Genomic DNA, 22,028 nt, shown 5'->3' on the forward strand with positions numbered 1-22,028 from the left:
TGTACAAAAGCGAGGGGCATACCCCAAGAGGTTGACTGATAATTGTCAGTCAAAAAACACATGGGAAAATCCTCAAAGCCACAAACGGCATAAAAAGAGCACGCAGGCTTCCCACAAAGAACAAAACAAGAAGATGCCATAAGTCACAAAGCCACAAATCGGCATAAAAGAGCACGCATGCTCCTTACAAAGCTAAATAGGAAGATGCCAAATCGCACGGAGCTGGGTCGAGATCTCGTACTTAGGTGCTGAACACAAAATCTTGGCCTGGATTAGATCACAAATAGCTAAAACAGTATCTCTGCGAGAGCTACAGTGCTGATGAAACACTCTATTATTCTGTTCAAACCATAGGAGATAAACAGTGGCTGAGAGGACCAATCGGGAAAGAAGGTGTCTGAAGTCACCTTTGCGTCTAAGATGCAAGCTAGCCCACTAGAGCAGAGGGAACCAAGAGAGAGTAGGCCATGTAGTGAGCGTCCTAGTAGTGACCTCCCGCCAAACATAACTTGAGAAGTCATAGCTGAAAAACAAATGGTCATGGGTCTCTGTAGCTGAACTGCACAAAACACACAAAGAAGACGTAATGAAACCATGAGAGCTGAGCCGATCATGGTGTGAAGCCGACCAAGAGAAGCGAGCTAGAGAATGAAAGAGTGGCGTGGAATATGCCCTAGAAACCACAAGAGATGATGAATCGAGTTCACATCCCGTTTGTCTCGCAACACATTCTAGGCTTAATCAATAGAGAAACGCCCAGACGGGTGGCCCTTCCACACAAGATGGTCAAGAAGACTCGCTGAAGGTTGCACTGTAATGGAGTCCTAGATATGCTAAAGGTCGGCAATGCCGGAAGGAAAATCCCACAAACCATCTCGAATAATGTCTGAAACCCAAGCATCCCATGGCAAACCAGTGGAAGTCAAAGTTCTAAAAGGGAGTAAGTCACACAAAGGTCCCTGCGGCAGCTAGTAATCTTGCCATAACATGGTGTCCCTACCATCACCGATACAAGTCACAATAAGACCCCGGCACCAAACCCTGCTAAGTAAAATCTTCCTCCAGGCCCATGAAGCCCCAGACGTTACTCGAATATGCCAAAAGGACTGACCACGTAGGAGAACCAAATGGGCCCAAAAGGACCATACAGAAGACCTATCATTAAGTAGTCACCACACGTGTTTAAGAATAGCTACTCTATTCCAATCTTGGATCCTCTTAATCCCCAGCCCACCCTCTCTCAATGGATAGCAAACAGAAGACCATGCAACCTTGGCACCAAAAGGGGACAAAGAAGTACCCCTCCAAAGAAATGATGCCAAAATACTCTTAATCCGTCTAACTGTAGCTGCTAGCAAAAGAAACATGGATGACCAATATACCTGTATGGAGAATAGCACCGACTTGATTAGCTATAGTCGGCCTGCATAGGTTAAAGATGCCGACGTCCATAGCCTAATCCGAGGCAAAATTCGCTCTAACAGAGGCCTACAATCAGAATGTCGAAGCCGGGTAGAGATTAGAGGAACCCTTAGATATCTGACCAGTAACTAGCCCAACTGGAAACCCATGATAGACTGTAACCCAATCTGTTCCTCATTTGTAACCCCAGAAAGAAACAACTGGCTCTTCTTTGCATTAATCACCAACCCAGAAACCTTGGCAAAATAATCCAAGGCCGATTTGATCAGGCTAACAGAGGAAGCATCTGCTCGACAAAATACCATCAAATCATCTGTAAAACACAAATGAGTAATAGCTGTCTGCCTACACCTCCAATGATAATGAAAACCAGGGTTGTGAGAGGTTTCTTGAAAGATACCAGCAAATGCCTCCATAGCCAACACAAATAGGTAAGGAGAAAGAGGGTCCCCTTGTCGAACACCCCGGAAGGACCTAAACAAACCGTGAAGCTCTCCGTTCAGGGTAATAGAGAAATACAGTGTAGAGATACATGTCATGATCCACTCACCATACGCTTAGGAAACCCCACAGTACACAGTCCCAAAAGGATGAAATCCCAACTCACAGTATCAAAAGCTTTCAGAATATCAACTTTAAGGGCACATCGAGGTGAAGTACCCCCAAGATGATAATTCTGCAAAAGGTCATGAGTTAGCAGAATATTATCAGAAATCCTTCGACCCAGGACAAAAGCCGACTGGGAACTCCCAATAACATCCGGAAGCACTACTTTAAACCGACTCACTATCACCTTAGAAATGCACTTGTAAAGTACATTACAACAAGATATCGGTCTAAAGTCCGTCATACGACTGGGCCTCTTCACCTTAGGAACCAAAGCAATCCTGGTGGCATGAACACATCTTGGCATTTCATTAGTAGCAAAAACGTGTCTCACTGCATCTTTGAAATCTGTACTAACAATATCCCATGCCTGCTTAAAAAACAAAGAAGTGTATCCATCCAGACTAGGGGCTTTATCATCCGGGATAGAGAATAAAGCAATCCTAATCTCATTAATCAGTGACAGGAGCAGTCAAGGGAGAAATCATATCAGGAGAAATGCGCCCAGAAAAATACCTGGAAGCCTCTGCGATCTGAGGTTGAGTAGGGGTAACAAAAAGATCCTGAAAAAAACCCACCGCCAATCGCCCTAAACCCTATCTGTCAGTAATATGGGTACCATTCCCACCAGTTAAACGGTGGATGCGGTTCCGAACCTGCCTATGGATCAACGACTTATGAAAGAACTTAGTATTCTGATCCCCCAAGTTCAGCCATTGAACATGAGACCGTTGCTTAAAAAAAGCCTCCTCATCTCGACAAAGACTGAAATACTGGTTGGCAAGGTTCCTCTCCTCAAAGATACACTCAGTAGAAAGGGGGTCTCGGTCCAAATTTTCTTCGGCTGTTGGCCACTGAGCCCGAGCATCAATTACCCTGCTGGAGATATGGCTGGAAACCCTAATATGTAAAGATTTGAGCTTTCGTTTCAATAACCCCAATTTATGCGTAAGACGGAATATAGGATTGCCTACAATAGGCTTGTCCCAAACTGCTTGAACAATATCCATAAAATTTGCATGATCAGCCCAAAAATTTAGAAATTTAAAACGGGATGGTACCTTGCCATGGCAGGGACCAAACCGGACAACCATAGAGCTATGATCTGAGACATCCCAAGGTCGAAACTCTGAAACTGTATTCGATCGATCAAGGAACCAAGAAAGCGATGTAAAAACCCAATCGAGCTTCCGTAAAATAATCCCATCGCCCTGCTGACTATTATGCTAAGTATGCCGAAGCCCAGTAAAAGGAACGATCCTACACTTGGATCGGTAGCAAAACACGTTCAGAGACAAAATTGGAGGAGCCTCCAACGTGGGTATGGATCTAAACTCTAGATTTATTTCTCTGGAGATTCTTGTATTTATATAAACTGTAAAATTGTACCTTTGATCTTGGCTCAATGGGAACGATCCTTGTTATTATGATTTTTCTTTTCCGCTGCATTAATGGGTCGTTTCCTAACAAATATAAAAGTGGAAAAACCAACAAAGTGGTAGATGCTTTATCCTGGTTACGTTACAAGAAAAACCAGAACCAACAACCAACCCAAACACCAAACCAGAATCCAACCCTTCCACCCAAACAGAACACAAACAACCTATCCTTCACAACAACTAGACCATTCAGCCACAAATACAAGCCATAAGCATCATGCAAACCCAATGGATAGAAGAGCTTAAAAAGACTTACCCCCAAGATTCCCAATTGCAGGAGCTAATGAGCAACTACCATCTGGGAATGTTGGACCAAACTCAGTACCAAGTTTGCAATAACCTACTCTTTTACAAGGAGAGGTTACATCTAGGAAACTTGGTGCCATTCCAGCAAGAGATCCTGTAGCAGTTCCATAGCAATCCATTAGAAGGCCACACAGGAGTATATAAAACATATGCTCGAATAAAAAAGGAATTTTACTGGCCTGGTCTATGAAGGGATGTTCAAGCCTTCATCTGAGCTTGTGATATATGCCAAAGAAACAAGGTGGAAACAATTCAACCCACAGGCATGCTCCAACCTTTGCCAATTTCCACCAGAAATTGGTAGGATATAAGCATGGATTTCATTGAAGGGTTACCACCTTCAAGAGGGCATACAGTGATTATCATGTGATCATGGTGGTGATAGACAGATTGAGCAAATATGCTCACTTCATGTCTCTTTCACATCCATATACAGCAGTAATAGTAGCACAAGTTTTTCTGGATAATGTATTTAAATTGCATGGTTTTCCACTAATTATTGTCAGTGATAGGGATCCAATCTTTACAAGCCAGTTTTAGAAAGAACTATTTCGGATCAGTTGCACAAAACTATTACTGAGTTCAGCATACCAGCCCCAAGCTAACGGCCGAATAAAAGGGATGAATAAAAGACTGGAAGGCTACTTACGATGTTTTTCAAGAGACAAACCACGTGATTGGGCACAATGGTTGACTTTGGCTGAGTATGCTTATAACACATCAGAGCATACCTCAACTAGGGTTTCACCATTTGAAGTGGTCTATGTGCAGCCACCCCCAAGGATGTTGCAGTATGAGCTAGGCTCCACATGGGTTCAAGTCATAGATAAGGAGCTCAAAAACAGAGAGCTTATCAACAAATTAGTCCAGGAAAACTTGAAGGGAACACAAGCCAAGATGAAGTTATATGCAGATCGAAAGAGGATTGACAAGGAGTTTCAAGTGGGAGATAGAGTTTACCTAAGGTTGCGTCCATACTGGTAAATGTCCATCGTGATGAGGAGGAACCTCAAACTATTGCAGAGATATTATGGGCCGTACACGATGGTACAAAGAATAGGGAAAGTTGCATACAAACTAGATCTACCATAAAACTCACATATCTACCCTATTTTTCATGTATCTTGTTGAAAAAGGACAGTAGGAGAACACATAAGGCCACTTACTAAGATGTCGGAGGTAACAACAAAGGGAACTCTACAGCCTGAGCCCGAGATGATATTGAATAAAAGGATGATTAAGAAGGGACAAAGAGCTGGAGTAGAGATGCTAGTAAAGTGGAAAGGAATGGCTAGTGAAGATGCAACCTAGGTGGATCGTGATGAGATCAAATGGCACTTTCCTATGCTTAAGGGCAAGCTTTTCTGATGTGGAGAGATATGTTACGGATTGGAAAGAAATCCTAGTCTTTAGGGGGCTTGTCAGGAGCACGTGGGCTGGGTCAATGAAAATGGGCCCTTATTTATCTTTATTTGCTTTTATGTTGTTATTTATCTTTACATGATAGATTCTGGTATGTGTTAGTGGGTCACGATGGCATAGTGGGTTAGTTTATTTGTACGTGGGCCAGTTCCTAATTTAGTGAGGCAGTATGGTTGAGTCCATTGGTCACCATTTGACCAAGTCTACCTGTAAGTCACTATAAGCATTTCATCATTTCATCATGTAACTCCCACATTAAGGTACATAATTTTACTTATGCCCTAATACCCTTAGTTGGACTTCTTTGAAATTACCTTAACAAATGTGAAGAAAATGCCTTAAACTTGCATTAAGGGTAAAATGGACTTTTCACTCAAAATTAGTTGAACTTGTGGTGAGTGAAAAGAAATAGAATTTCATAGAGAATGCAATAAAAATGAGAGTATTTTACTAATTGACTAAAGGACATAAAGGGAATTTTAGAGAAAGTGCAAGGGCAAAATGGGAACACAAGCTTATATTAATTGATATAAGGCTTTATTTGAAGGAACCCTAACCCATATTCAGCCCTTGTTCACGCCACTTTACCCCATTTTTCTCTCAATTTTCTTCACTAAACTTCAAAGGAAAATCATAGGATTTGGTTTAGATTTTTGGAGATTTTCAATCTTCAAGCATCATAAGGTAAAATTCTAGCAAAAGGAGCATGATTAAACTTTAAAGTTTTAAATTCTTATGGTTTTTATATGATTTAGGTCCAAGAGGAAGAGATTTAGAGCAAAAGGGAGGTAATCTCACATATTCAAGGTAAGTAAACCTACTTTAAACCTTAATTTGAGCAAAACATGTGTTGAATGACTTTTTGCACGTTTGTATGTGATGGTATGAGAGAATTATGGGCTGTTTTTGATGTTTATTGATGTACTAATTCTATCCATGAGAAGTAGTGTATGGTTATGTGATGATTTGGTGAAGTTGTTGAAGATTTGGTGTTGAAATTTTTGAAGTCTAGAGAATTGTTGAAAATGGACAGGTTTGATGCTATAATTAGTGAGTTTTTGCCTCACAATTCGGTTGAATTAGAGAGTTGTGGAAGTGTAGCCAACATGGTAGTTGCATGTGCATATGAAGTGTTTGATGAAAATCCAAAGAGAAATTGCATGCATGAGTTGGCTAAACCCTAATGAGGAAAGGGTTAGAGAAAGGCAAGACTTGAAGTTTGAATGAACATTATTGATCTTTTAACCTTTTTTCACAAGGGAGAATGGTTAGGAAATGTCAGGGAGTAAGTGGAGGTAAATAGGTATGGAAAAGCCTTAAAGTAGGCATGATATCATGGTTGCCCTGTCACAGCCGTGACTTTCTGAGTAATTTTTGGGCATCTTACCGATAGCACTGGGTTGATACCTAAACACAAAAGTTGTAGCCCTGTCTCTAAGCTTTAAAATAAGACCAAGAGCATAGCATCCGATGTGTATAACTCAAGATATGCCTATTTGAATATGATGTGTGTAGAATGACTATCTCAAAAGTGTTTCCACTTTATTAGTTTATTTGTAGCTAATAATCTATATTTGACTCCAAGTATGAAAATGATACTTAAAGGGTTGTGAAGCATGTTTGAATGAGTGGTCTTTATGATTATTTAATGATTGTATGAACATATATATTTGATGACATGATATGTTCATATATAGAAAGTTTATGTTTTTTTTTTTTTTTTTTTTTTTAAATGCAAGTGTAGACTTTCCATAGCTTGGAAATTCATGTTGAAATGTGCATAGTATCTCTTTTTATTTCTCTTTCTATATTATGCTATGATATAAGGTTTTTGCGATGGGGAACCCGTGAGTGATAGAGATGCCCACATACAAGCCGCCACGAGCGAGCGACATTAGTAGAGAGATACAGTATTTGTACAATCCGTGAGTAGTGTATGTGGATGAGGACTGTATCCAGGAGAGCATACCTACATGCACGCCACCACGAGCAAGCGGCCATAGCAGAGAGATATAATACTTGAACAGTTCGTGAGTAGTGCATGTAGATGAGGACTGTACCCACTCACATGGCCAGGGTTCCAAATCCATGCATCAACCTAGTCCGATCGGCAAACTAGAAAGAAGAAATAAAAGAAAGAGAATCAAAAAGAAAAGAAAGAGATTACAGCATAAGAGAAAGAGAAATAGAAAAGAATGAAGAATATAATCAAAGAATAAAGTGAGAAAAAGAAAAATCAGAACATGAGTAACAGAGGAAATATAGTAGTATAGTTTGGTTTACTTACTGAGCAATCAGTGCTCGCTCTGTTAATTTACTACTTTGCAGGTACTAGATGATCTGCGATCAGGTGGGACGTCAAGAAGTGGTGGAGTTAGGCGACACTGTTCAAGATTACCTTATGTTACTAAAGTATATCAATGTTATGTGTATATATATATATTTATTAATTAAAAATAGAATTTTCGGATTTACATTATGTATATATGTTTGTAAAAGTTATCTAGTAAATTTTATCTTATATTTTATTATAGAATTACTAGCTATATAGTATATTACACATCAGTAATAGGATTATTCAGTTCATACAAATATTGGTTACAAATTGGAGGACCAGGCCCCTCGAAGTGCCTACACAAACAAATTACACATTAATTTCTAGCAACTAAAACAACATTGTACTTTTTTTTTATTACATGATTAATTCGAAACCCCTTTCTCCAATTTCATCATTCATTACTTTGTTTAGTGCACTAGCTAAGAAGAAGCATTATTATGAAGTGATTTCACTATATAAACTATTGAATTCAACTGGGTTGTCTCCAGATTTAATATCTTTGAATATTTTGATGAATTGCTTTTGTAATATTGAAAGGGTTTCTGATGGTTATGCGGTTTTTGGGGCAATTCTGAATTTGGGTTTTAGCCCAAATACCATGGCATTTACTTGTTTGATTAAAGGTCTGTGTGTAGAGAGAAAGATTATGGAATCAATGGAATTGTTTAAGAAAATGATTATTGTTGGTTGTAGACCTAATGTGATCACCTGCAACACTTTGATTGGTAGATTGTGTAAAATAAGGAAGATAAGTGTTGCCATTAAGTTGCTTGAAGAGATGGTTAATGGGAATAAAGAATCTAGTGTTATTGGTAGGCCAGATGTTGTTATTTATAATACTATAATTGATGGTCTTTGTAAGGCTGGATTGGTTGAGAAGGCTAGACAACTATTGTTGGAACATATGATTCAGAGAGGTGTGGTTCCTAACATTTATACTTACGCCATTTTAATAAACGGTTATTGCTTGGCCGATGGAATTGGTGATGCAAAGGAGTTGTTTGATTCTATAACTAGAAAGGGGTATAGACCTGATGTTGTTTGCTACAATAATTTAATCAATTGGTATTGCAAGAATAAAAAAGTCAACGAAGTTCTTAGTCGTTATCAAGAGAAGATTTTAGAAGGAATTAGGCCTGATGGGATTACATATAACACCCTATCAACTGGCTTTTTTCTTATAGCTAAGGTGAAAGATGCACGGAATTTAGTTGGTGAGATGCAACTTAACAATGTTTTCCCTGATTCCTAAACATATAACATTTTCATTGATAGACTTTGCAAGAATGGATATGTTTTGGAAGCGGTGCAAATGTTTAATGCTCTAGAAATTAATAAGTTTGTAGTTATCATTGAAGGTTTAAATTCCCTCATTGATGGATTATGTAAGACAGAGAGATTAGGAACTGCTTTGGACCTATTTCATAAATTTTCTCTTCATGGAAACCTGATGCCAAACGTTGTAACATATAGCATTTTGATCAATGGGCTGTGTAAAAATGGACAACTAGGAATGGCAAATAAGTTGTTGTTATATATGGAGGAAAAAGGTTGTGCTCTAGATGTAGTTACATTTACTACGCTTATGTTTGGTTTCCTTAAGAATAATGAGATACCAAAAGTTGTTAAACTCCTTCATAAGATGGCGGAGAAAAATGTGAAGCCGACTGAATGTACAATGTCCTTAGTCATGTTGTTACTAATGAAGGCCAAAAATTATCATGAATGTTTGAACGAGCTTCCTTAATTTTTGGTCCAAAAGTAAAATTAGAGTTTATGTGATAAAACTTTACTGAGTATTAGACTTTTTACAGAGCAGAGTCCTACAAAAGTTCATCCAACTGCCTAAATGCTTTATTTTGGTTATGGTAAGAAGAAGGTTCAACAAACACTTTCATCTGTTTGAATTTAATAGGGATGGGAAAGATTAAGAATGATGGCTTCCCTGATCAGACATACCATACGTGATCTGTCTCTGTTGTAAGTGCATATAGTGGAGGTGGTAGCATTGCAGGCTATGTGAGGATTTGCACATGAAGTAGGTCTTAAGGGTTTGAGGATTATTTTTGGTGCAAATTTCAGTAAGCAAAAGCCATGTATGAGAAATTGTGGAATGGTTCTTACTTCAACTACAACAATAATGGTAGCCGCTCAAGTTCATCTATTCAAGCTGATCAGTTTACTGGACAATGGTATGTTGCAACTAATTAACTTCATTCATTGATATTCTCAAATATCCAGGCCTGATAAATCTTGATTTATTTATAGTGTTTCACATGTTTCTGTTTCTCAATATATATTCTTTTTTAGTTCAAATCTGATAAGACTAGAACTTAGTAGGTGTCTCTAATGTAGTTAATCTATTTTTTTAAGTGGCAAATACATTTTGGAAGTTTTAATGGCATGTTGTCATCTTTTTCCCTACTTTTTGTGGAAAATTAAATTCTTGCTACTTTCAGTCATATTTTGCATATATATGTGGAATCAAGGGATAAAAACATTAATTCCATTCTTTGGAGTTCCTTTATGTAAGTAATTCTGTAAAATTGAATGACTAGAACTTGCTCTGATGTAGTGTATCTCACTTTGGTGTGACTGCTTGAGATTTATGCAAGAATATGATCCATCTGTACCTGAATTTTCACCTGATGGTGTTGCAAAGGCAAGAAATCTCTTCGAGCGTGCTATAACTGTTCCTAGTTTGCATGTTGCTAAAGGCAGTAAAATATGGGAAGCATATAAGGAATTTGAGCAAGCCATTCTCCATACCATAGATGAGATCAGCATTAAGGTGAGAATTTATAATATATATATTAGAAACGTTTAAGAAAATGTGCTTGAAGGGGATGTTGATAATCCAAGAATTATACTATTTTAATTAGGCTTTTTGGCCAGATTTTAGATACTTCTTAGTTCATTTATGCCTGAATTGCTACTTAACTCTATACATTTTGTGTTTCAGGCCAAAATGGACATTTTGAACAAATAATGAGTGAATTGGAGTTTCTGGACCCATAAGTAAGTGGATCTCAGAATTTGGGAGAGTTCTGAAGCAGAGTGAAGCACTATGAAGCTTGTTCCTATGGGAGAGCATCAAAGATCGAAGATTCAAGCAAAGAAGCAAGCAGAGGGCAATTCTATAATTTCAGAATTCTTCATGAAGGTTCGCCGTGGTGAAGTCTATCCTTCACCGCGGCGAAAGAAGTTATGTACGAGAGTCCATTTTACCTCGTCACTGCGCGAAATTCCTTCTTCATCGCGGCGAAGTCTGCGAATTTCAGTGTTCTCCAAAACGCACAGTTTTATTTTAGGCAAGTTTTAGGTTTTTGGGGTGAACTATTTAATCAAAACTTTGCCATTTTGATTAAGGGTTGGTCAGTTGTTCATCCATAGTAGCTTGTTTTAGTTTTCCTTAGTGTAGATTTGACAATTTTTGGTAAAGAAGTGAGAAGATTTGGGATTGAATCTTGTGGATTCTTCAACTAGGGGAGATCTATCTTTTATTTTATTTTCATTATGTTGACTATTGGGTTTATCATTTTTCTTGATATTTGTGTTGAATTAGTTATGAACTAACCCATTTTGGTTAGGGTTTTGATGTAATTTAGATTTCCATGGATTAATTGATTGATTTTTGTTATTTTCATATGCTATTGCACAGATTGTGTGGTTATTCTGATTTTGATTGATTTTACTTGTTGAACATGATGAGATTGAGAAATGAATCATGTTAAGCCCCTTGAGTAATCACCATTGTAGTATTGAATGCTAGAGATAGATTTGAGAATCAATGAAATCAATCTAGGATTCCATGTGCTCAATGAACTTGGAACTATTAATCTTCAAATTGTTCGGTGCAGAACTTTAATAGGAAAAAGTAGGAAAACATAGCCTGAGAAGGTATGTTTTACAGCTTAGAGAGTTCGATTTACAATCAATGCATGTGAATGTGGAAATAGCATAAACCATAGGCTTAATCTATAGAGTCTGAATGAAGTCAAAACCTTACCCAATTGTTTGAATTGATATTACCCTTCCTTTTTAATATTGCTTTCAATTTTAGTTTTTAATACTCAGTTGATTTTGTTCTTAATTTAGTTTTAAATTTCTCCCACAATCCAAACAAATTCGATTGCTGCAACTTGAAAACGATTAGGAAAATCAGTGGTTAACAACCAATCCTCGTGAGAACGATACTTACTCATCACTTTATTACTTTGTGTGACTAGTGCACTTGCTATTTATGCATGTTGTAGTAACAACGCATCAAGTTTTTGGCACCGTTGCCGGGGATTGATTTGTGTACTAACATTGAGTTTTTCTTGTGTTAGCTAGATTGGAGTTTATTTATTTATTTATTTATTTTGTTTTCATTATTGTTAGTTTTAATTTTTGTCGTTATTTTCTGTTGGTTTGCGATCTCACCTTTTCTTTTTCTCTTTCTTCGTATTTTATGCGAAGAGCAAGACGTCAGCTAGTGGTTCCTATTGATTCTGAGATTGAAAGAACTGCTAGAAGACTTAACCAAGAGAGAAGAGAACGAGAGGCTACAGTTGTTGAACTAGAGGTCATAGTTGTTGAAATGGTAGAAACTAGAACATTAAGGGAATTCTCAGTTCCCCAAGTTGATGGCAGTGGTTCGAGCATTACTAGACCAGTGGTGCAAGCCTACACCTTCGAAATGAAGCCGACAATCATCCAGATGATCCAATAGTCGGTATAGTTTAAGGGAGATTTGAAAGAAGATCCAAATCAGCACATTGCAAACTTTTTATAGATTTGTGACACCTTCAAGTCAAACAAAGTGTCAAATGACACCATCAGATTGAGACTATTCCTGTTTTCATTGAGGGATAAAGCTAAGGGATGGTTTGTGGCACTACCATCAGGAACAATCATAACATGGAACGAGTTAGCACAGAAGTTCCTGACCAAATTCTTTCCTCCAGCAAAATCAGCGAAGATGAGAATTGATATCACATCGTTTCTCTAGGATGAGTCTGAATCATTATATAAGGCTTGGGAAAGATACAAGGAATTAATGAGGAGGTGTCCTCACCATGGCATCCAAACATTTTATAACAGATTGATAGGTAATGTGCAAACTATGGTGGATGCGGCATCTAGAGGAGCTTTCCAGAATAAGACACCTGAAGAGACATATGAGTTGCTTGAAGTACTGGCAAGCAACAACTATCAAAGACCTAAATAGAGAACAATGCCAAGGAAATCTATGGGTCTTCATGAAGTTGATGCATATACAGCCATTTCAGCCTAATTGACAGCACTCCAAAAGCAGTTGGGAAGTATGCAGGTAAATTCCATTCAAGCACCTCAACTATCTTGTGATTTTTGTGCAGGTAGTCACATGAGCAGTGAATGTCAAGTTGGGAACACGTTTGCTTCATCATCTTCATCATCGGACAGGTTAACTACTTGGCAGGAAATCAAAGGCAACCGAACAATCTGTACCCTAACACATATAATCCTGGTTGGAGGAATCATCTGAACCTATCTTGGGGCAATCAGAATTAGTAGAACAATCAATAGAACCAAAGAGCAATGCCAAACAACCAAACAAGGTTGAACAATCAATCAGGAGAACAAAGAGTAACGAAAGTGGAGGACATGTTTGGAAAGTTTATGCAAGAGACCACAGGTTTTATGAATGGGAGAGGACGAATTTAAAAAATCTAGGGGCATCCATTTGGAACTTGGAGGTACAGGTGGGCAATTGGCTGAAAAGCTAAATGAGAGACCACGGGGGTCCCTACCAAGCAACACAGTGACTAACCCATATGAGCAAGCAAATGCAATAACTCTAACGAGTGGGACAATCTTGGAAGAGGTGGAACAATCAGGGAAAGAAGAAAGTTCATCAAAGGGAAAAGAAAAGGAAGATTCTGATGAGGAAGTTGATGAAGAGATCGTTGCTGAAGAGAAACCAACCAGTTCTAGGGAAGATGAACAAAAGCGGGAAGAGCGACAAAGACAAAAGAAAGAGAAATTGCCATACCCCAAGATACCACTGAAATTGGCACATCACACTCCACCCATGCCTTTTCCTTAGAGACTCAAGAAAACGAATCAGGATAAGCAGTTTTCCAAATTTATTGAAATATTTAAAAAACTGCATATTAACATTCCTTTTGCAGATGCATTGCAATAGATGCCGAGCTACGTAAAATTTCTCAAGGAGATTTTATGAAACAAAAGGAAGTTAGAAGATGAGGAAATGGTGATGCTTACAAAGGAGTGTATCGCCATTCTCTAGAAAAAGCTACCCCCCAAACTCAAAGATCCAGGGAGTTTTACTATTCCTTGCATTATAGGAGACATTACCTTTGATCAAGTTTTATGTGATTTAGGTGCTAGCATCAATTTAATGCCTTTTTCTGTTTTCAGGAGATTGGGGATTGGTGAAGTGAAGCCAACGACCATGTCGTTACAGCTTGCATATAGATCCATCAAACACCCGAGGGGTATAGTTGAAGATGTATTGGTGAAGGTGGACAAGATTATCTTTTCGACGGATTTTGTTGTTTTCGACATGGAAAAGGATAAGGAAATACCTCTCATTTTGGGAAGACCATTTCTGGCCATTGGAAGAGCTCTCATTGATGTGCAAGAAGGAAAGTTACTGTTAAGAGTTTAAGAGGAAACAATAACATTTAATGTCTTTAAGGCTATGAAGTTTCTGACTGAGTCAGATTCGTGCTTTAGTATGGATGTGGTGGATGGACTACTAGCAGAGGCTATTGAAGAAAACACTCCACAACTACCTCTAGAAGCATGTATTGCCCAATAAAAAACAGTCGAGGTAGATGAGTCGGCCAAGAATGAATGTGCTATATTGTTGGAAGCACTTCAGCCGATAGTTGAGAGCCAAGATATAGAATTTGAGGAATTTGATTTTGAGAAAGAGAAGGAAAAGAAAAGAAAGGAAGAACCTCCAAAACTTGAACTGAAACCTTTACCTTCTCACCTAAGTATGTGTATCTTGGTGAATCCGAAACCTTCCCAGTAATCATCAATGCAAGGTTGAGCACTTTGGAAGAAGAGCGGTTGGTTCGAGCGTTGAGAGAACACGGATCAGCAATTGGATGGACTATTTCGGATATTAGAGGCATCTCTCCATCATTTTGTATGCATAAGATACTAATAGAAGATGATATCAAACCTAGAGTACAACCACAATGAAGATTGAATCCTTCGATGAAGGAAGTGGTGAGAAAGGAGGTGGTAAAACTTCTAGATGCGGGCATAATTTATCCTATTTCAGACAGTCCATGGGTGAGCCTGGTGCAAGTGGTTCCAAAGAAAGGAGGTTTCATAATGATAAAAAATGAGAGCAATGAATTGATACCAACTAGGACAGTCACAGGTTAGAGAGTGTGCATTGACTACCAGAAATTGAATGAAGCGACAAGGAAGGATTATTTTCCACTTCCTTTCATCGATCAAATGTTGGATAGATTGGCAGGGCATGTTTACTACTGTTTCCTTGATGGTTTTTCAAGATATAATCAAATTGCAATTGCTCCTAAAGATCAAGAAAAGATAACCTTCACTTGTCCTTATGGCACCTTTGCTTACAGAAGGATGCCTTTCAGATTATGTAATGCACCAGCCACATTTTAGTGCATGATGTCTATCTTTGGTGACATGGTGGAACGGTTCATAGAAGTCTTCATGGATGACTTCTCTATTTTTGGTTCATCTTTTGACAATTGGTTATCTAATCTCTCTTTTGTTTTGTAGTGATGTCAAGAGACAAACTTGGTGCTCAACTGGGAGAAATCTCACTTCATGGTACAGGAAGGAATAGTACTCGGTCACAAAATCTCAAAGGATGGCATTGAAGTGGATCAAGCAAAAACAGAAGTGATCGAGAAGTTGCCACCACCTACCAATGTTAAGGCAGTTCAGAGTTTCTTAGGGCATGCGGGGTTTTACAAATAGTTTATCAAGGATTTTTCTAAGATCTCTAAATCCCTTTGCAATTTATTAATCAAGGATGTTGCTTTTGATTTTAATGATGAATGCATGCATGACTTTCAAACTCAAAAAAAATTATTAGTGTTAGCACCTATTATTGCAGTTCCCGATTGGGACTACCATTTGAATTGATGTGTGATGCTAGTGATTTTTCACTAGGAGTAGTGTTAGGATAGAGGAAAAACAAAGTGTTGCATGTAATTCAGTATGCTAGCAAAACACTCACTGATGCACAATTGAATTACACCACCATTGAAAAAGAATTGTTGGCTATGGTTTTTGCCTCTGACAAATTTCGTTCATATTTTCCAGGTGCTAAGGTGATAGTTTATACGGATCATTTGGCACTGAAGCCCCTATTGGCAAAGCAAGAAGCAAAACCTCGGCTGATAAGATGGATCCTATTGCTACAAGAGTTTGAGTTGGAGATTCGAGATAAAAAAAAGGGTTGGAAAATGTGGTAGCGGATCATTTGTCAAGGATTGAATGACCAATTCAGGGAAATGAAGAGGAATCCCAAATCAAAGAAACTTTCTCGGATGAGAAATTAATGAGAGTGGAGGAAGCACTGTGGTATGCAGATTTTGCAAACTACTTGTCGTCGAGAGTGCTCCCAATCGACATGACCTTCCAACAAAAGAGGAAGTTTTTCTCAGACTTGAAGTATTACTTCTGGGAAGAGCCATTTCTATATAGACACTGTGCTGATCAAATGATACATAGATGTGTCCCGGAAGAGGAAATGGAGAGTATCCTACAGCATTGTCACGAAAAGGAAGTGGGTGGCCATTTTGGAAGAGCTAGGACTACAGCCAAGGTTCTTCAATCTGGGTTTTATTGGCCAACTCTTTTCAAGGATTCCTTTCGGATGGTGCAAGAATGCAACCAATGTCAATGGAGTGGGAATATTTCAAAGCGAGATAACATGCCACCGAACAATATCTTAGTTGTTGAGCTATTCGATATATGGGGAATTGACTTCATGGGTTTTTTCCCAAATTCTTATGGGAACATGTACATTTTGGTAGCAATGGATTACGTATCAAATTGGGTGGAAACAGTTGCATTGCCATCCAATGATGCTAGGGTGGTGGTTAATTTTGTGAGAAAGAACATTTTCTCAAGGTTTGGGGTACCATGGGTAATCATTAGTGATGGAGGATCGCATTTTTACAATAGGCAATTAGATGCACTATTGGGAAAATATGGGGTGAAACATAGAGTTGCAACACCATACCATCCACAAACTAGCGGATAAGTGGAACTGTCAAACAGAGAACTAAAGGGAATTTTAGAAAAGACAGTCAATGCATCAAGGAAGGATTGGTCACGGAAGTTGGATGTTGCATTATGGGCCTACTACACTGCATTTAAGACTCTGATTGGTATGTCACCATTTAGGATGGTCTATGGGAAGGCATGTCATTTGCCGGTAGAACTCGAGCATAAGGCCTACTAGGCAGTCAAGCAGCTAAACATGGATTTAGGAGCTGCTGGGGAGGAAAGGATGCTGACTTTGAATGAACTTGATGAATTCCATCATGAAGCTTATGAGAATGCTAGAATGTACAAGGAAAAGACCAAGAAGTGGCATGACAAGCATATCAAGAAGAAGAACTTTGAAGTGGGTCAAAAAGTGTTGTTGTTTAATTCTAGACTTAGGCTTTTCCCTAGAAAACTTAGGTCTAGATGATCCGAACCCTTCATAGTTACAAGAGTTTACCCATACGGATCGGTGGAGGTGTCACATGAAGAAAAGGGCACATTTAAGGTCAATGGACAGAGATTGAAGCCGTATATTGATGGGGTGATGAGTTGCAAGTCAATCCCAATTCGGCTTGACATTTCGACATGAAAACTTGAGAGAGTCGAGCTTTCCGACTATAAACAAGCGCTCATTGGGAGGCAACCCAAGTGTTTTCATTTGTTATTATTTGTTTATTGTGTTGCATTTGTTTGGTTATCTTATGATTTTTAATGAAGTTTAATTTGTGTGTTTTTTTGGGTGTTTCAGGTGAATCATCAAATCAAGGTGAAAAATGGAAATTTTCCATTTTTCGCCACGGCGAAGCACATTTTGCAAAATTTTGAAGTTGAAAAGTCCCAGACTTCACCGCGGTGAAAATTGTTCTTTGCCGGGGAGCCATTCTCCTTGGATTTTTTTGCCATGGCGAAGAATGTTTCCTCGCCGCAGCATCGACTGGGTTAAAAATTTTTTTTTCATTGATTGAAGAACTTCGCCACGGCGAAACTTGCTTTTTATAAATACTCACTCGCGACTCTTCATTTTCGCTAAAAAGTTCAAAACACATTCGAGAGCAAAATTTTTCCTACTTCAATCCAGAGTTTTTCCGGCAAATTCCCATCACTTTTCCTCACTTCTTAACCCTCCCAAACACCAAAACAACTCATTTTAACAACGATTTTTGCAAAAAAAAGGAAGAAATTTTTGGAAACCCTTAGTTTTCTAAAAATTTGGGGATGCAATCGATGAAATTGGTGTTGAATATTCCTTGGGATTGGTAAGATTTCGAGTTCTCCAAACTTTTTATTGATCAATTTTGATTTTTAGAGTTGAATATGAGATTTTGATTGTTGAGAATCTTGCAGATTTTTAGTGGTGTTTGTGCTTTGATTGTGAGTTAAGAAGTGTTGATCTTGAATTGTGTGGTGTTGAGGAGTAAGGGTTTTGAATTTTGGAGTGTTTGGTTGAGTTTGGATGAAAAGTAATTTTTGGGGGTCTAGGTACAATTTTGTTGAAATTTTGGTGCTTTTTCAGGATTGATTGTGGTTGTTCGTAGGGTGCTTGGAGTTGGATTGTTGAAGTAGATTTGTAGTTTGGGAAAATGCTACTCAAGGTACCTTCCAAGGGTAAAGGAAAAGAAAAAAAAGTGGACAACCGGTTATAAATGACAAGGCTCAAAAACGCTATGAAGGGGCAATCCAAAGGAAAGATAAAGGATTTATTGCTGAGCGGGGATTGACCATGAACCAGGCTGATGAGTGGAGTCGAGGGAGACATTGGGATTTGTTTATGGATAAGCCTAAACATGCGGCTGTGGAGCTGATAGTGAGAGAATTTTATGCCAACCTCCCTGAATGTGATCCTGGTTATGTGTTTGTGAGGGGTACTGATGTGGCATTTGATGTTAAAGTCATCAATGATTTTTATAACTTGCCTCACATTGACCGTGATGAGCATGAAGAATTTAGGAAGACATAGTTTAAGGATAATGTGATACTTCTGGTCATAACAAAACCGGATACCACTTGGGAGATTTCAAAGAAAGGAATGAAGAGTATTAAGGGAACCAATCTGACACCGATGGCCAGGTTGTGGCAATACTTTGTGTGTGCAAGGATGATGCCGGAGACGTATTATAGCACAGTGACTTATGAGAAGACATTGTTACTCCATTCTATTGCCACAGGAAAGAAAATTGATGTGGGAAACATTATCCTGACTAGTATAAGGAATGCAACTCAACCAGGGCGAGACAGTTTTCCATTCCCACATCTCATTACAGAGCTGTACACTCGAGCGAGAGTCGAGAAGACAGATGATGAGCCACCTATCCAGGCTACCCCAATTCTTGACATAGCCTACTATTGCAAGCATCTTGAACGTCCAGCAGATGAAGTACCCAGAGCTGGCACCAAAAGAAGAAGAACCACAGCAGCTGCCACCTCATCCGGTTCAACAGCCACAATGAAGGGGATGCTGCAGAAGATGATGGGTAAGATGAAACAGATGGAGCGATGTCAAGGTTGGCAAGCAGAGCAGACCAGGATGATATATAATCTGCAACAGAGCTATTGCAACAAGTTCAACATTGATACTTCGGAATTCCAATGGGAACACTAGGATTCAGATGAATGGATGGGCTCCGACTTAGAAGAGGACGACACCGAGGGAGAGGAGAGGCCGAAGAATGAGCGCCTGTTTTGGTATTTTATTTTTTTTTTATTTAGTTGTTTTTGTATTTCATTTCGAACATTGAACTAATTTGTTGCTTTTGGTTTTGGATTGTTTTAATTTCCTAGTAGTTGAAAAAGCGAGATTAGGGTTCTAATATTTTCAAATTAGTCAGTGAACTTTTCTAAGACAATGGACACCACAGTTTTTTTTTGTTAATTGTTTTTACAAATTTTGGTGATGAAAAAGCCAAGGACCGGGTGTGCATGCTGTTGAGCGAAACTTCAACTTCACGGATTAATCAGGGAACTATCTCATACCTTTGTAAATTTTGTTTTTCTAGCCCTAATTTGTGCATAATGTGACATTGGGGACAATGTCATCTTTAGTTTGGGGGTAGGAAAAAATTGAGAAATTTTTTTATTTTTGTTCAGCTAATTTCATGTGTTGTTGTGTATGCCAATGATGAATTACATAAGTCAATGATGAAAATAAGATTGTTGGGATTTTATTGTTGAAAAATGTTAAACATTGCTTCAACTTTTTGTTGATTGACTGAATTTAGCTTGAGGTTTGTTGAGTGGTTCAACCACCATTTTCATTATTTCGGCATGCTTAGATTCATTTTATGTGGTTAGGTAAAGTTTTGATAATGTTGGTGGACTCTAGAACCTAGTAGAGAAGTGCTTGAGGCAAAATTCTAGGAATATACATTGTTGAGGAAATGATTTAGGCATTTTTTCAGAACGTTTGAGCCTTTCCAGCTGACCCATGAATGAATTTTTCCCTAGTCACCCATTTGAGCCTTATGTGATTATCATTGCTTTACTTTCCTTGCAAACCAAAATTTGTCCAATCCCTATACCCTAAACACTTTATCGTACCCTTTAGGAGAATTTTGGGCCTAATGCAAGCACAAAGAGCTTGACGAGTTGTGTGAATGAACTAAAAGAATAGTTTGGAGGTTATGAGAAGGGCAAGAAAAATAAGAGAGGTAATTAACCTCAAATTGATTTTTGTTATTTCCAAAAAAAAAAAAAAAAAAAAAAATTCATTTCGAGAACTGCCTTGCAGTAGCAAAAATAAAAATTGTACATGGTTGAGGGTTGTAAAATGGTTGACTTCTTGAGTGATGGTTGAGGAAGAAAGTGGAAGTTGATTAAGTCTTAGTGTTTGCTTTAAGGAAACCGAGTTCTCTTGTTTGTTTATCTTTTCCTTTCCTTTGAAGCCCACTAACCGAGCCTATCGTTACAATCCTATAAAGACCTTTTGATCTTTAATAATGTCTAATCCTCATTAGTGGAGAGTAGTTCGATATTTAGGCTTATGGAGTCTGCCGCCATTTGATAAACTTTGCATTTCTGCATAACATAATCCAGGAAGTTGGAAGGTGGATTGAAGTGGGGATCACCTACTCGGGGGACCAATAGAGAAAGATAGTCAATGCAGCTTATAACTTCTTGGAATTTTAAACATTTTTTTAGTAATAATTTTTCAACAACCCTTGAGACTTGTATAAATGCTAGACAACTCATAGGTTGAGTTTGAGTCTAATTTTTGTTGATACATTTTCAGTTTTGTTGCTTTGTGTTTTTGGTTGTTTATTGTTTTTCTTTCTTTGAGTTTTGTACTTGATGCTCGATGAGCATGTCTTTAGTTTGGGGGTATTTGATAATCCGAGAATTATACTATTTTAATTAGGCTTTTTGGCCGGATTTTAGATACTTCTTAGTTCATTTATGCCTGAATTGCTACTTAATTCTATACATTTTGTGTTTCAAGCCAAAATGGACATTTTGAACAAATAATGAGCGAATTGGAGTTTCTGGACCCAGAAGTAAGTGGATCTCAGAATTTGGGAGAGTTCTGAAGTAGAGTGAAGCACTATGAAGCTTGTTCCCATGGGAGAGCATCAAAGATCGAAGATTCAAGCAAAGAAGCAAGCGGAGGGCAATTCTGTAATTTCAGAATTCTTCATGAAGGTTCGCCGCGGCGAAGTCTATCCTTCGCCGCGTCGAAAGAAGTTATGTATGAGAGTCCATTTTACCTCGTCGCCATGGCGAAATTCCGTCTTCGCTGCGGCAAAGTCTGCGAATTTCAGTTTTCTCCCAAACCCACAGTTTTATTTTAGGCAAGTTTTCGGTTTTTGGGGCGAACTATTTAAGCAAAACTTTGCCATTTTGATTGAGGATTGGTCGGTTGTTCGTCCACAGTAGCTTGTTTTCGTTTTCCGTAGTGTAGATTTGTCAATTTTTGGTGAAGAAGTGAGAAGATTTGGGATTGAATCTTGTGGATTCTTCAACTATGGGAGATCTCTTGTCTTTTATTCTATTTTCATTATGTTGACTATTGGGTTTATCGTTTTTCTTGCCATTTGTGTTGAATTAGTTATGAACTAACCCATTTTGGGTTAGGGTTTTGATGTAATTCAGATTTCCATGGATTAATTGATTGATTTTTGTTATTTTCATATGCTATTGCACAGATTCTGTGGTTATTCTGATTTTTATTGATTTTACTTGTTGAACATGATGAGATTGAGAAATGAATCATGTTAAGCCCCTTGAGTAATCACCATGGT

The 22,028-nt window shown here is 38.3% G+C and overlaps 1 non-coding gene and 1 pseudogene across 1 annotated transcript; one reads left to right on the plus strand and one right to left on the minus strand.

Moving 5' to 3' along the window:
• Positions 1-8,188: 8,188 nt before the first annotated feature.
• LOC116132919 overlaps positions 8,189-22,028 on the plus strand; it is a 38,550-nt pseudogene continuing 24,710 nt past the window's right edge.
• LOC116132932 lies at positions 12,494-12,600 on the minus strand. The gene has a single exon (XR_004128471.1). It is a non-coding gene; the product is annotated as a small nucleolar RNA R71 (small nucleolar RNA).

Source organism: Pistacia vera, unplaced genomic scaffold (genome assembly GCF_008641045.1).
Source record: "Pistacia vera cultivar Batoury unplaced genomic scaffold, PisVer_v2 Contig263, whole genome shotgun sequence".
NCBI lineage: Eukaryota > Viridiplantae > Streptophyta > Magnoliopsida > Sapindales > Anacardiaceae > Pistacia > Pistacia vera.